Genomic DNA, 13,014 nt, shown 5'->3' with positions numbered 1-13,014 from the left:
CTGAAAAATCGAGAAAGAATAGCAAAGTTATGGCTTAAGTAGCTAAGAGAATAATGGTACTACTTACTGACGTGGTTGATGGTTGATAACAAGAAAGAATTCAGTGTTTTACAAAATAAAGTCCAAGATGAGCTAGAAGCCATTCAAATGAGAAAGATACAGTCAGTTACTCATTATTCATGGTAGTATGTCCTGTCATCTTGCCATAAACACTGAATTAGTGAATATAGAACCTTTTACCCCTGGGGAAATACAAGGTTAGTTTCCTGCCAGACTCTGGTCATACTTCATCAATGAATCAATATGTGACCTTATGTTTTGTGTATTTTTATGTGTTTCTACTCAAAAGCACATCATAGTTTACTTGTATGAGAGAGCACTTCAGCACCACTCTTGGGGATCATTTTAAATAGCAACTAGTAATTTATTTTAAATACACTTATAGGGGGGCCTGGGTGGCTCAGCAGCTGAGCGTCTGCCTTTGGCTCAGGTCATGATCCTTGGGTCCTGGGATGGAGTCTCACATCGGGCTTCCCACAGAGAACTTGTTTCTCCTTACTTATGTCTCTGCCTCTCTCTCTCTGTGTCTTTCATGAATAAATAAATAAAATCTTAAAAACAATAAATAAATGCATTTATATTATAACTATGTTAGAACATAAAGACCTCTGGTCAAAGGAAATGTGATAACATTTGCAAGAACATTTCAGGATCAAATACTTGTATCAGCTGAGTTATAGACAGTGCCTGGGAGAGTGGAAAGATCCAGAGATAAGAGGTAATGCACAGCCTGAGTACCCCTTCTGCCACATATGGATTGTATGACTTTGGAGAAATCATTGACACTTTGCAATTTGTTTCTTATCTGGAAATTTGGACTATAATGCTTACTTAGCTAAGGATATTTTAAAGTTTTGGGGAGATCAAGAACACATGTGAAAGCACTTTGGAATCAGTAAAGTTAATCAAATGGAAGTTATTATCAGCTACAGAAAACCTAAGTACTCAATTTCTAAGTTATCAGTTTACTTACCCTTAATACTTTTTCTAGTTGGGATAACTTAGATAGAATGCAGAAAAAAAAAATGAAAACCTTTACTTGAAAACAGGACCATGCATTTTAATCTCATATTTGCAGTTCTTTGTGCTATAGATGTTTGCAAAGTTACCAAGCCTTTCTGAAGTCCAGTTCCTCAACATAAAATGAGAATCATAATATTTATTATATAAGTATGGTTTTTAGATGAATTATACTCTATAACTAGCAAAGATGTTTGTAGAAGAGAAATAGACACATTGAACTCGATGTAAAAAATTGCCACTAGTACTGAGAAGGTAACTTTCTCTTCACCTCTCAGCAACTTATGTGAGGTACTATGGGTGCCTGATAAAGTAGAGTTTTGCCAGAAGATTTATAACAAAGGAGAAAGAGAATTAACATTTGTTTGGTGGCTGTCATTTGCCAGGCATGCAAAAATTGCTATCCATATATTATTTCATTATTTTATTTTGTAAAAACTCCCATATAAGAATGGGTGCTATAATTTGACATATGAGGAAACTAAGACCTGAAAAAGTTCATTGCATTATCCAGAGACATAGAGCTACTGAATGGATGAACAAAGATTATAATTCAAATTTGTCGGGCCTTAACAATCCAAACTTTTTCTATTTCCCATATATTCTGGACAATAGAGATGTTCTTCATTGTTTGCTCTCTATATCTAGACCAGTCTACCACTGCACAGAGAGATAATTCCACAATCTTAAGTGATACACAAAATGCCATGCATTTCTTTGTAATAATATTAAAGATATTATTTATTAACACACTCAACAATTAATGGAGAACTGAATATATTAGAACTCAATTTGGTTGTGAATAACACAAATAACACAAAAGCTAACACTCAGTGGCTTAGATCTGAGGGGTTTATTCTTTTCAAGTTAGAGTCATGAGGTGAGCAGGCACTCTCTATAGCTATAGTTCTATCTTGGTGGTCTGTTTATCGTATCTTCAGAGGGGGTTTCTTGATCACCAGCTCATGATTACAAGATAGATGCTGAAAAAAGGAGATACTGAAAAAAGGGGAGAGGGCAGCCCAGGTAGCTCAGTGGTTTAGCACCGCCTTCAGCCCAGGGCGTGATCCCGGGATGGAGTCCCACATCAGGCTCCCTGCACGGAACCTGCTTCTTCCTCTGCCTGTGTCTCTGCCTCTCTCTCTACTCTCCCCCCCCCTCTCTCTCTCTCATGAATAAATAAATAAAATCTTTAAAAAAAGGGAAAATAAAAGGGGAGAGAGAGGCAAAAATCATGTGTCATGATTTGACTAAAATTAACAACACAGGAAACAACAGATGTTTGCGATGATGCAGAGAAAGGGAAATCCTCACACTGTTGGGAGGAATGCAAAGTGGTGCAGCCACTCTGGAAAGTGTGGAGGTTCCTCAAAAAGTTAAAAACAGAACTACCCTACAATAAGGCAATTGCATTACTTGGTATTTACCAGAAGGATACAAAAATACTGATTTGAAGGGGCACATGCACCCCGATGTTTATAGTAGCATCATCAACAAGAGCCAAATTTGGAAAGAGCCCAAATGTCCATTGACTAATGAATGGATAAAGCAGCCATAAAAAAAAAAAATGAAATCTTCCCATTTGCAATGATGTGGATGGAGCTAGAGAGTATCATGCTAAGTGAAATAAGTCAGTCAGAGAAAGACAAATATCTTCTGATTTCACTCATATGTGGAATTTAAGAAACAAAACAGATGAACATAAGGGAAGGGAAAAGAAAAAAAAGAGGAGGAAGAAAGTCATAAGAGACTCTTAGCTACAGAGAACAAATTGAGAGTTGATAGAAGGAGATGGGTTAAAGAGTGATGGGGGGATCCCTGGGTGGCTCAGCAGTTTAGCGCCTGCCTTTGGCTCAGGGCGCGATCCTGGAGTCCTCGGATCAAGTCCCACGTCGGGCTCCTGGCATGGAGCCTGCTTCTTCCTCCTCCTGTGTCTCTGTCCACCCCCCCCGCCCCGTGTCTATCATGAATAAATAAATAAATAAATAAATAAATAAATAAATAAATAAATCTTTAAAAAGATAATAAAAAATAAAGGGTGATGGGTATTATTAAGGAGGGCTCTTGTGGGATCCCTGGATGGCTCAGTGGTTTGGCACGAGCCTTCGGCCCAGGGCCTGATCATGGAGTCCCAGGATCGAGTCCCACATCGGGCTTCCTGCATGGAGCCTGTTTCTCCTCTGTCTGTGTCTGTGTCTCTGCCTCTCTCTCTCTCTCTCTCTCTCTCCCTCTCTCTCTCTCTCTGTCTCTCACAAATAAATAAAAATCTTTAAAAAAAAAAAGCTGATAAAAAAGGAGGGCACTTGTGATGAGCACTGGGTGCTGTATATTAGTGATGCATCATTAAGTTCTATTACTGAAACCAGTATTACACTGTATATTAACCAACTAGAATTTAAGTAAAAATTGAAAAAGAAAACTTGAAAATACTATAACAACAACAACAAAGATGTTTTGAATTTAAGTACTCTGCCTTTAAACAAAACGATAAATAATCTCTTTAATATTGCTACCCAAGCAATTAATGTTAGCAAAATTCTTAGACAAAATATGTTTTTTAAAATATGTATTCAATTCTGTGGTACTATATTTTTCTCTCTTTGCTAATTGTACATAATTTGTGATAGATTGAACACCAAGAGTTCAAATACTTGAAGTGCCATTATTTAGCACTTTGGCCAGTTTGCAAGATTGTATTATAAAGTTTGAGTCATTCTTTTATTGAGGTTTCAAAGATACACTTCAGACAGGTTTTCAAAAAAAAAAATAGATAATCTTTATAATGTGTTTGCTTCTAATTAGTGAAACCTGTAAGATCACATTATTACTGTAAAAAAGTATATGTGTTTTCATATTTCATACCTTTTGACCTAACCAAGGAGGGTCTCGAATGTGAACATTTTAATGTCAAAATAGAATTAACATCTTTGAACTTATAATAATAACTATATTTTTCTTTCTCTTTCTTCCTTCTGTAAATTCTTTATCCTGTGTTTTTGGTTCAATGAGTTTATGCTTTAAAAAATGTCTAATTCAGGAGAGGATGGGTGGGAGAAATGAGTAAAGGGTCAAAAGGTATGAACCTCCAATTATAAGATAAATTTAAGTCCTGGTGATGTAATATACAGCATGGTGACTAGAGCTAACAGTACTGTATTGTATATTTCTGAAAGCTGCTAACAAAATAGATCTTAAAAGTTCTCATCACGAGAAAAAGAATCTTACAATTGTTAGAATTAGTAAGCCAATAATGATAAATTATCATTACATAGATTTCATACTGAATTCAGATTTATTTCATTTTCTAGATCTTTTTTTCTGCTCTATTATCCCATCTAGGGTACCACATTATATTTAGTTGCTGTGTCTCCCAAGGCTCCTCGTGGCTGTGAATGTGTGTCAAATTTCCTTTGTTTTAGATGACCTTGACAGTATTGGGTGTTTTTATCAGGTATTTGGACAATGTCCTTCAGTTAAAATTTTGCTGATTTTTTATGATTAGATTGGAGCTGTGACCTTTGTGAAGAAGACCACAGAGGTGAAATGTCATTCTCATCACATTGTACCAAGGGTACATACTATAAAATGCCTTATCACTGTGAATGCTGACCTTCATTGCCTGGGTGAATAGTAACTGTTAGTTGTTGGCTACAAAGTCTTTGTTGGGTATGTTATGTTCTACCATCTTGAGGGCAACAAAGCTACATAAATTACTTGGAATTCTTCATTAGAAATGTGTCTCTTCCCTTCAATTTGTTTAATAAGTCATTAAATTATGTCAGTAAAGACTCATGGATATATATTTTAGACTTTGGGTTATAATCTAATACTACTTCTTGTTTGTTTTTGAATTTTTTTCCATGAAAATCTGGAGAAATATTTTAATTTATCATTATTAGTAATAGAGGCAGATAAAAATTGCTAAATATTTAGAAGTTGTGAACAATATAATGAACAAATTTGTCTAATTCACATATGTAGGACTCTGTAGCCAACAATGAGAGAATGCACATTATTTTGAAGAGTATTTAGAACAATTTACCAAAATTGTATATAGGATGAATGATAAGCTAATCTGGACAACTTCAAGAAGCTGAAATAACCCAGCGTGTTTCCTGACCAAAGTGTAAAATTAAGCTAGCATTAAAAAAGGACACAAATAACAAGAAAAATTACTATTTTGCAATTAAGCAAAATATGACCCACTGCACAATTGTTTAAAAAATAAATTACTGATTCTTTAAATGTAGGTTGTATGTAATAATTTTCTTCCAAAGAGTTATTTCTGTAGGGGCACCTGAGTGGCTCAGTGGTTGAGCATCTGCCTTTGACTCAGGTAGTGATCTTGGGGTCTCGGGATCGATCCCACATCAGACTCCTTGCAGAAAGTCTGCTTCTCCCTCTATCTATGTTTCTGCCTCTATCTCTGTGTGTCTCATGAATACATAAATAAAATCTTAAAAAAAAAAAGGTTAATTCTGTAAAGGGCAGGGGTAATAACTTTAGAGTGGAAAAACAGAGAAACACTAATTCTGTCAGGTGATAAGATCAACATCAGTAGTCATAAATCGTGTTGATAGCACAGACCCTTGATGTATAATGAAATGTCACTTTACCTCTGTGAACTTCCTCTAAAAACAATAACCCTTCTTTAATTATGAAGAAACATCAGAATAATTCTAAGAGGGCCATCCTATAACACGTCTGACTAGTATTCCTCAAAACTATCAAGGTTAAACAAAACAAGGAAGTCTGAGAAACTGTCCCACCCAAGAGAAATCTAAGCAGTTATGATGATAAATATAATATCTCCTGAAGGTATCCTGGAAGAGAAAAAAGATACAGTAAAAACTAAATAAACCTAATGAAAATATGGAATTAAGTTAATAATTATGTATCAATAATCAATATGCATTTACCATAGTAAAGTAAGATATTAATAATAGAGGACTGCATTGTGTGGGGGGTGGTGTGGATAATATGATAACTCTGTGCTATCTACTCAATTTTGCTATAACATAACACTATTCTAAAACATAAAGTATATTTTCCATAAAGTGTAAAGCAGCAAATATTTTAACTGAATTAAAGTAGAGCTAAGTTATATCAGAATTAATGGGATAAAGATAAAAGTAGGTCAGGGGACATTTTTAGCCTTAAATGCATATGCTGCAAAAGTGCTGAAGATTAATGGTAAGTATCCATCTGAAGACAATAGAAAACAAAATAAACCTTCAAAACTAGAAGAAAAGAAATAACCAAATAGAAATAAACAAAATAGTGAACACCAATTCAAAAGATAAATCAGTAGCCTCAAAATCTAGTCTTTTGAAAAGTCTAAGAAAATGTATATGGTAAATATGATCAGGAAAAAAGGAGACAAGTCACAATTTAATAACTTAAGAATAAGATGGAATATCACTATATCCTAGAAACCGTAAATATGAGAGCAAATTTTTAAAATGGCTATTCCAGTGAAAGTAGAAGTCTTCATAAGTTAATTCCTTTTAAAAATCACTTAATATATCTAAGAAGCAAAAATTCTGAAGCATGACAAAAGAAATTGAAGTTTAAATAAAATAACAACTTCTCAAAAAGAAAGCCACTACTAGAATAGTTACGGAAGACCAAACCAAACACAAACTTTGCACAAAGATTTTCAGAAATCCCTTGCTAAGAAAATAAAATGTTATCTGTCTAAGAAATTTTTCTAGGAATGCTCACCCTCCTCAAGATTACATCCTCCCTTATTCCCAGTACCTGTGAAAATGATGGGATATCACCCCTATGATTGTGTTATGTTATATAACCCAGTTTATTGAAGAAACAGGAAATGTATAAGTAAGCTTAATATCATCATATGTACCTTTAAAAAGGAGGTATTTTCTCAGCCTGGTAGCAGAAAAGGCAGGCAGAAATGGAGGTCAGAGACACAAGGAGTAAGAGAACTATTGACACACTATTGTTAGTTTGAAGATGAAGAGGTAATGTGAGAAAAAGTTATGGGGTTTGGAGAAGGTGGTCTTATGAACTGAAACATACCCCTTGACTAACAGACTGGGAAGAAGGGGGACCTCATCTCCACAACAACCAACATTTAGAATGAGCTCACAGATAGGTTATTCCCCAGAAGCTCCAGAAAAGAACACAGCCCTGCCAACATCTTGATTCTGGCCTTATGAGATTCTAAACAGAGATTCCGGTTGTGTTGTGTTCACACTCTTGACCAATGGAAATTGTGCTATAATAAATCTATGTGGTTTTAAGCCACTAGATTTGTGGTAATCTTTATGCAGAAGCAAAAACAAACAAAAAAAAAATGATACCTTGCCAAACTGAACTCATCTGTTTAGTCCAGAATAATCTTGATTTCACAATCTCATAAAGACATTACAAAAACAGAAAAGAACATCTTTTATGACCAGAAAGCAAAAATCCAAAACAAAATGGTACCACATCAATTTCAGCATATACTGAAACTAATCATATTTCATGACTAAATTGTACTTACTCCAGGAAAATAAAATGGTGCTCCATTCAATAAACAATCAATATAATTCAATATATTAACATAATACGGAACAAAAGTAGGTGATAATCCTGATAAGTGCCTATTATCATAGCTTCTGTGTAATATTTTATTTGAAGGTCCTAACTAGCCTAATAAGCCAACCAGTCAAACAATGGTATAAAAACTGGGACAGGGCAGCCCAGGTGGCTCAGCAGTTTAGCGCCACTTTCATCCCAGGGCCTGATCCTGGAGACCCAGGATGGAGTCCCACATCAGACGCCATGCATGAAGCCTGCTTCTCCCTCTGCCTGTGTCTCTGCCTCTCTCTGTGTGTCTCTCATGAATAAATAAATAAAATCTTAAAAAAAAATAGCTGGGACAATAGAATTGAAACTTGCTCCATTCACGGAAGACATAATTGCGTATGTAGATGATTGAAAATGAATCTATGTTTAAGCTATTGCAATTAATAAGTGAATTTAGCAAGGAAAAATATACGTTTAAAATTTAATAGTTTTTTCCCTATATGAACAATAAAATAATAGAAAACAAAATGAAGAATAAGGTTCCATTTACAATAACATCTAAGATTGTTAAATACCAAAGCATAGATCTAAAGAAGTGCTCAATACAAAGTGTAAGACATTCTTGAGATAATTTTAAAAGACAAATTATACTCCTTTATTCATGTACTGGAAGATTTAACACTCTAACAGTGTCAAATCCACAATCAGTATATTAATACCATTCTGATCAACATTTTAGCTGCTCTGTGTGTATGTGTGTGTGTGTGTGTGTGTGTGTACGTACACACATGTGTATGAGTATAGGTGTGTATTGTAAGTGGACAAGCTAAATCAAAACATTCTTCTAAATCAAGTAAAATGAGATGATTTACACTTCTGGGAACAAAAATTGTTATAAAGCCATTCTAAATAACAGATTATTCTATTGGAAAAATTCAGACACATAGAGGCACCTGGGTGGCTAGTCAGTTAAGCATCTGACTTTGGCTTAGGTCCTAACCTCAGAGTCCAGGGAGTGAGTCCTGCATCAAGGAGTATTGCCCCTCTACCTCTGCCCCTCACCCCACTTGTGCTTTCTCTCTCTCTCTCTGAAATAAATAAATAAAATCTTTAAAAAATTCAGACAAAGAAATTAAAGGACCAGTATAGAGAATACTAAAAAATACCCACATATATATGGCCACTTGATTTATGTTAAAGTTGCTATTGCATTGCAATAGGGAAAAGCATTATTTTCAATAAATAATAATAACTCATTTGAATATCAATGTGCAAAAAATGTATTGATCTTTGTTTCACCCAATATTCCAAAATAAATTCTAAATGAATTAAAGATATTATTAGTATGATAGTATTTCTATAAGATAACAGGATCATATTTCATTACTTAGGCAAAGAAAAAACTTCTTAAAAAGAAAAAGCTTCTTAAGCTAATCAAAAAGTACTCATCATTAACCAAAATGTTGCTAAATTATACAATATTAAAATTAATAGGCAATATTATTAAAAAATACCACTGTGAGAGTGAAAAGACAGGCCACTGAGCAGGAGACTATATTTTCAGCACCTAAAATAGAATAAGTCTTGTATACACAATTTAGAAATAATTTTTGAATGAATGAGGGGACAACTGCTTCTGGGAAAATGTATTTGTATTTTGTCCAATTTGTATTTTGCTCTGTTCCTGTTAAGTACTACTAAGCCCTGGATACTCTACACACACTTTACACACACATACTCCACACACATACATACACACACACACACAAACATGAAGGCTCTGAAGGTTAAAAAAATAAAGCAAGCAAAAAAGCAGACTGACTGGAGACTTCGGGACAGATGACCAGTTTGTGAGCTCTCTGGGTTTTCTTTTTATCTCACATATATCAGACTTGCCACAGATTGAGCTGGCAAGGCATGCAGGGAAAAAAAGAAAAGAAAACAAAAAATGCAGAAGTCTGCTTTCTTTACACAAAGGATCAGAAAAGAGGCAGCATGAGAAAACAGAAAACTTGTAGACAATAACTGCCCTAATCTAGCCAAAGGCACAGAAAAAGCTGTGCTGGACTCCCACCAGCCAGCAAAGGTCTTGTGGGGAGCCAGGACTCCTCCCACCCTCTCAAGATAATAACAGGCAGCCAACACTCCCCAGGCTGTCCCCTAAGGACATGTCAGAGAAGACCAATATTAGGAATGAAAAATTATCCCTCTACTCTCTAGATCTTCCAGCTACACTAAGAATTCAATTTACATGAGACAGATTGACAGGAGGAAAAAAAGTCCACAAATTGTATTATGTGTATATAGAGGCCCAACAGTAACATTGAGACCTCAAAAAATGACCGGAGCAGGGAGTTTTTATAGTTTTAGACAAAGAGACAATAAATGTGAGGAATTGACAGAATAAAGAAAACATATGTTTGGGAACTTTATTTAGGACCAGTGGAATTTGAACTGATGTAGTAGATTAGTAAAAAAGTAACATGTTTTATTTCTAAAGCTTTCTAGGCTTTAAAGTTCCTATCTGTACTCCAGTGATAAGGATTTCTTTTTCTTCTTACTAAAGGGAAGGTAACTCTCATATGGAAGATTTATGTCCTGCTTTAAGGGATACAGAGGAAGGTTCAAGGGTCCTTGCACTGGCTCTTCCTCAAGTAACTTGTATTCAAAATAATCAATATGCCAAAGTGGTACATTTTGGGCAGCCTGTCCTTGGCCACCATATCAACTATGGAGATGGAAATTTCTTCCTCACCAGGGAGTAATGAAGCTCCCAAAATCCACCCAGCCTCACCTATGGTGTCACTGGGACCATGCTGGGAGCACAGACTTCTATCCCCAGTTGGCAGTAACAAGGTGACTCCTACTCTTTTCCAAGATAATGACACAAGAAACTTAGAAGGAAGTCAAGAATTTCCCTACTTCCAGGGGAATTAATCCATCTTCTTCCCACACCAAAGTGGTGTCAGTGGAGACCATGTGACACCTGTCTAAGCTGTAGGGGTATCATGAGAGGCCTGGTACATCTGGAACCCACAGTCCTGCTGAGCAGTTAGCTGAGGCCAAATGGGAAGCATGGAATTCTACTCACACAACCATGGAATCAAAACATCATCTCTTCCCCTTCATTTGCAGGAATGCTATCGGAGGAAGTCCCCTACACAGAAGATGTAAGTAGATCCAGTGTCCATGTTCCAGAAGAAAATCACCCATTATACCAAGAAACAGGGAGATCTCAAAGTGAATAAGAAAAGACAACAGATGCCAATAGTTAGATAACAGAAATGTCAGAATTGTCTGACAAAGATTTTAAAGCAGTAATTAAAAAGTATTTCAATGAGCAACTGCACACACCTTTGAAACAAATGAAAAAATATGATCTTAGCAAAGAAAGAAGAGACATTAAAGAGACCCAAATGAAAAGTTTAGAAGAGAAAAATACAATAAACAAATAAAATGCTCAATGGATGGGCTCAACAGTAGAATGGAGGGGATAAAGAATAGGTTATGTGAATTTGGGGATAGAAAAATAGCCATGATCTACTATGAACAGCACACACCACACACAAAAATAGATTTAAAAGGAAAAAAAAAAGTTAACAGTTTACCTGTATAAGTGTAAACAAGATCTAATATTCATGTCATTGAAATCCCTGAAGATGAACAGAAAGTGGGTCAGATTGAAAAAGTACTCACAGGAAAACAAAATGGCTGAAATTTTCCAATTTTCCTCCCAAATTTGGCAAAGGACATAAACTTACAGATTTAAGAAACCGTGTGAACTCCAAACATCAGGAGTGTAATGAAACCATACCACAACATATCATAGCCAAGTTTCTGAAGCTAAAGACAAAGAAAAAAAAAAAAAAAACTTAAAAGCAGTGAGAGAGAAATGATACCTTTCCTAGGAGGACAACCCATTAAAATCACAGTGATTTTTTTCATTAGAAACTATGAAGTAGGGACACCTGAGTGGCTCAGCATTTGAGCGCCTGCCTTTGGCTCAGGGCGTGATCACGGATTCCTGGGTTCGAGTCCCACATTGGGCTCCTTGCATGGAGCCTGCTTCTCCCTCTGCCTGTGTCTCTGCCGCTCTCTCTCTCTCTCTCTCTCTCTCTGTGTCTTTCATCAATAAATAAATAAATAAAATCTTTTTTTAAAAAAAAGAAACCATGAAGGCCAAAAGAAAGAGGCGCAGGATTTTTCAAATGCTGAAAGAAAAGAACTGTCACTTATAATTCTGTACCCAAGTGAAAATGACCTTCAGGAATGAACTAATGACACCAGAGAAGAAAACTAAGATAATTTGTGGACAGCAAACATACTCTAAAATAATGGTGAAAGGAAATTCCATAAATAGAAAGAAAATTATAAAAGCAGGAAATGTGAAACATTAGGAAGAGTTATACACAAAGGGTATAAAAGTGAAATGTCTGTTCACTATGTAGAATTATATTACTATAAATCACAATTTGACTTAATTCAAATGCTATTATTGTAACCCGACATTCACGAGATAATTTGTGGGTATATATCTACTTCCTCATCCTTTAAGAGATGTTTAAAAAGTCATTGCAAACTTAGAATTCAGTGAAAAACACCCAAATCCAAAAGAATTAGGCAATGTACTTATACCAGTATAAGTGTTCTTGACAAATCATTACTTTGAGAAGGAATCTAGGTTATTTCTTGGTAACAGTATACTAGCTTTCCTCCACTTTTCACATATACGGAGATACAAACACACACAGACACACACACACACACACACACACACAGTTTAAATGGTCAGAGTATTTTTAGATTACTTATTCTTGTATTTTAATGTGTAACTTTATTCCTTGACGTAAGAGCATCTGAGTGCACGGGATCATTCCAGTGCATATCACAGAACGACTTTTGCAGATTAAATATGTAAATTACTCATGTCAAATAGAATTTTAGTTGGAGATGGTGACTTTAATGGTAAATCTAAGTAAAAAGAATACTACCACTTGGGGGACACTAAATTATATTTTAATATTTTAGACTGAGGAGCAGAGGTGGCAAAAAAGTCAAGAAACTAAGAGCACTTGCTAAATCAATTGAATGTGCACACAGTGACCTGCTTCTCTGAAGGGTATAATTGGGAGAAAGTTGGAACAGATCCTCTTGAGCAAGCACCATTATTTTAAAACACAGATAAACAGTTAAAAGGAAAAATAAAATATACGTCAATTTTGCAGCAATATATTTGACTGGCATTTTCTCTTCTTTTCCTAAAAAAATGCTGTGAGTCAATAGAATATAATAAGCAATAAGTCACATGCTTAATATAGGAATTAAAAATCAAGTATTTATGAGTTTTACGGTCTTTTCTGTGAAAAGATCATACATAGAGATGGTGCTAGAAAATAA

General features: G+C 35.2%; 1 long non-coding RNA gene across 1 annotated transcript in view; it reads right to left on the bottom strand.

Annotated features, from left to right (window-relative positions):
• Window positions 1-7,154, bottom strand: part of LOC112652479 (uncharacterized) — a 29,993-nt gene extending 22,839 nt beyond the window's left edge. The window contains exons 1-2 of the long non-coding RNA XR_003131494.3: window positions 6,947-7,154; window positions 68-132 (exon numbers count right to left, since the gene is read on the bottom strand). This is a non-coding gene — a long non-coding RNA (uncharacterized LOC112652479). The remainder of the gene's footprint in view (window positions 1-67; window positions 133-6,946) is intronic.
• Between the last annotated feature and the right edge of the window lie 5,860 nt (window positions 7,155-13,014).

Source organism: Canis lupus, chromosome 19 (genome assembly GCF_003254725.2).
Source record: "Canis lupus dingo isolate Sandy chromosome 19, ASM325472v2, whole genome shotgun sequence".
Taxonomy (NCBI): Eukaryota; Metazoa; Chordata; class Mammalia; order Carnivora; family Canidae; genus Canis; species Canis lupus.
Note: the sequence above shows the minus strand (reverse complement) of the source record. Positions and strands in the feature narration are given on the sequence as shown.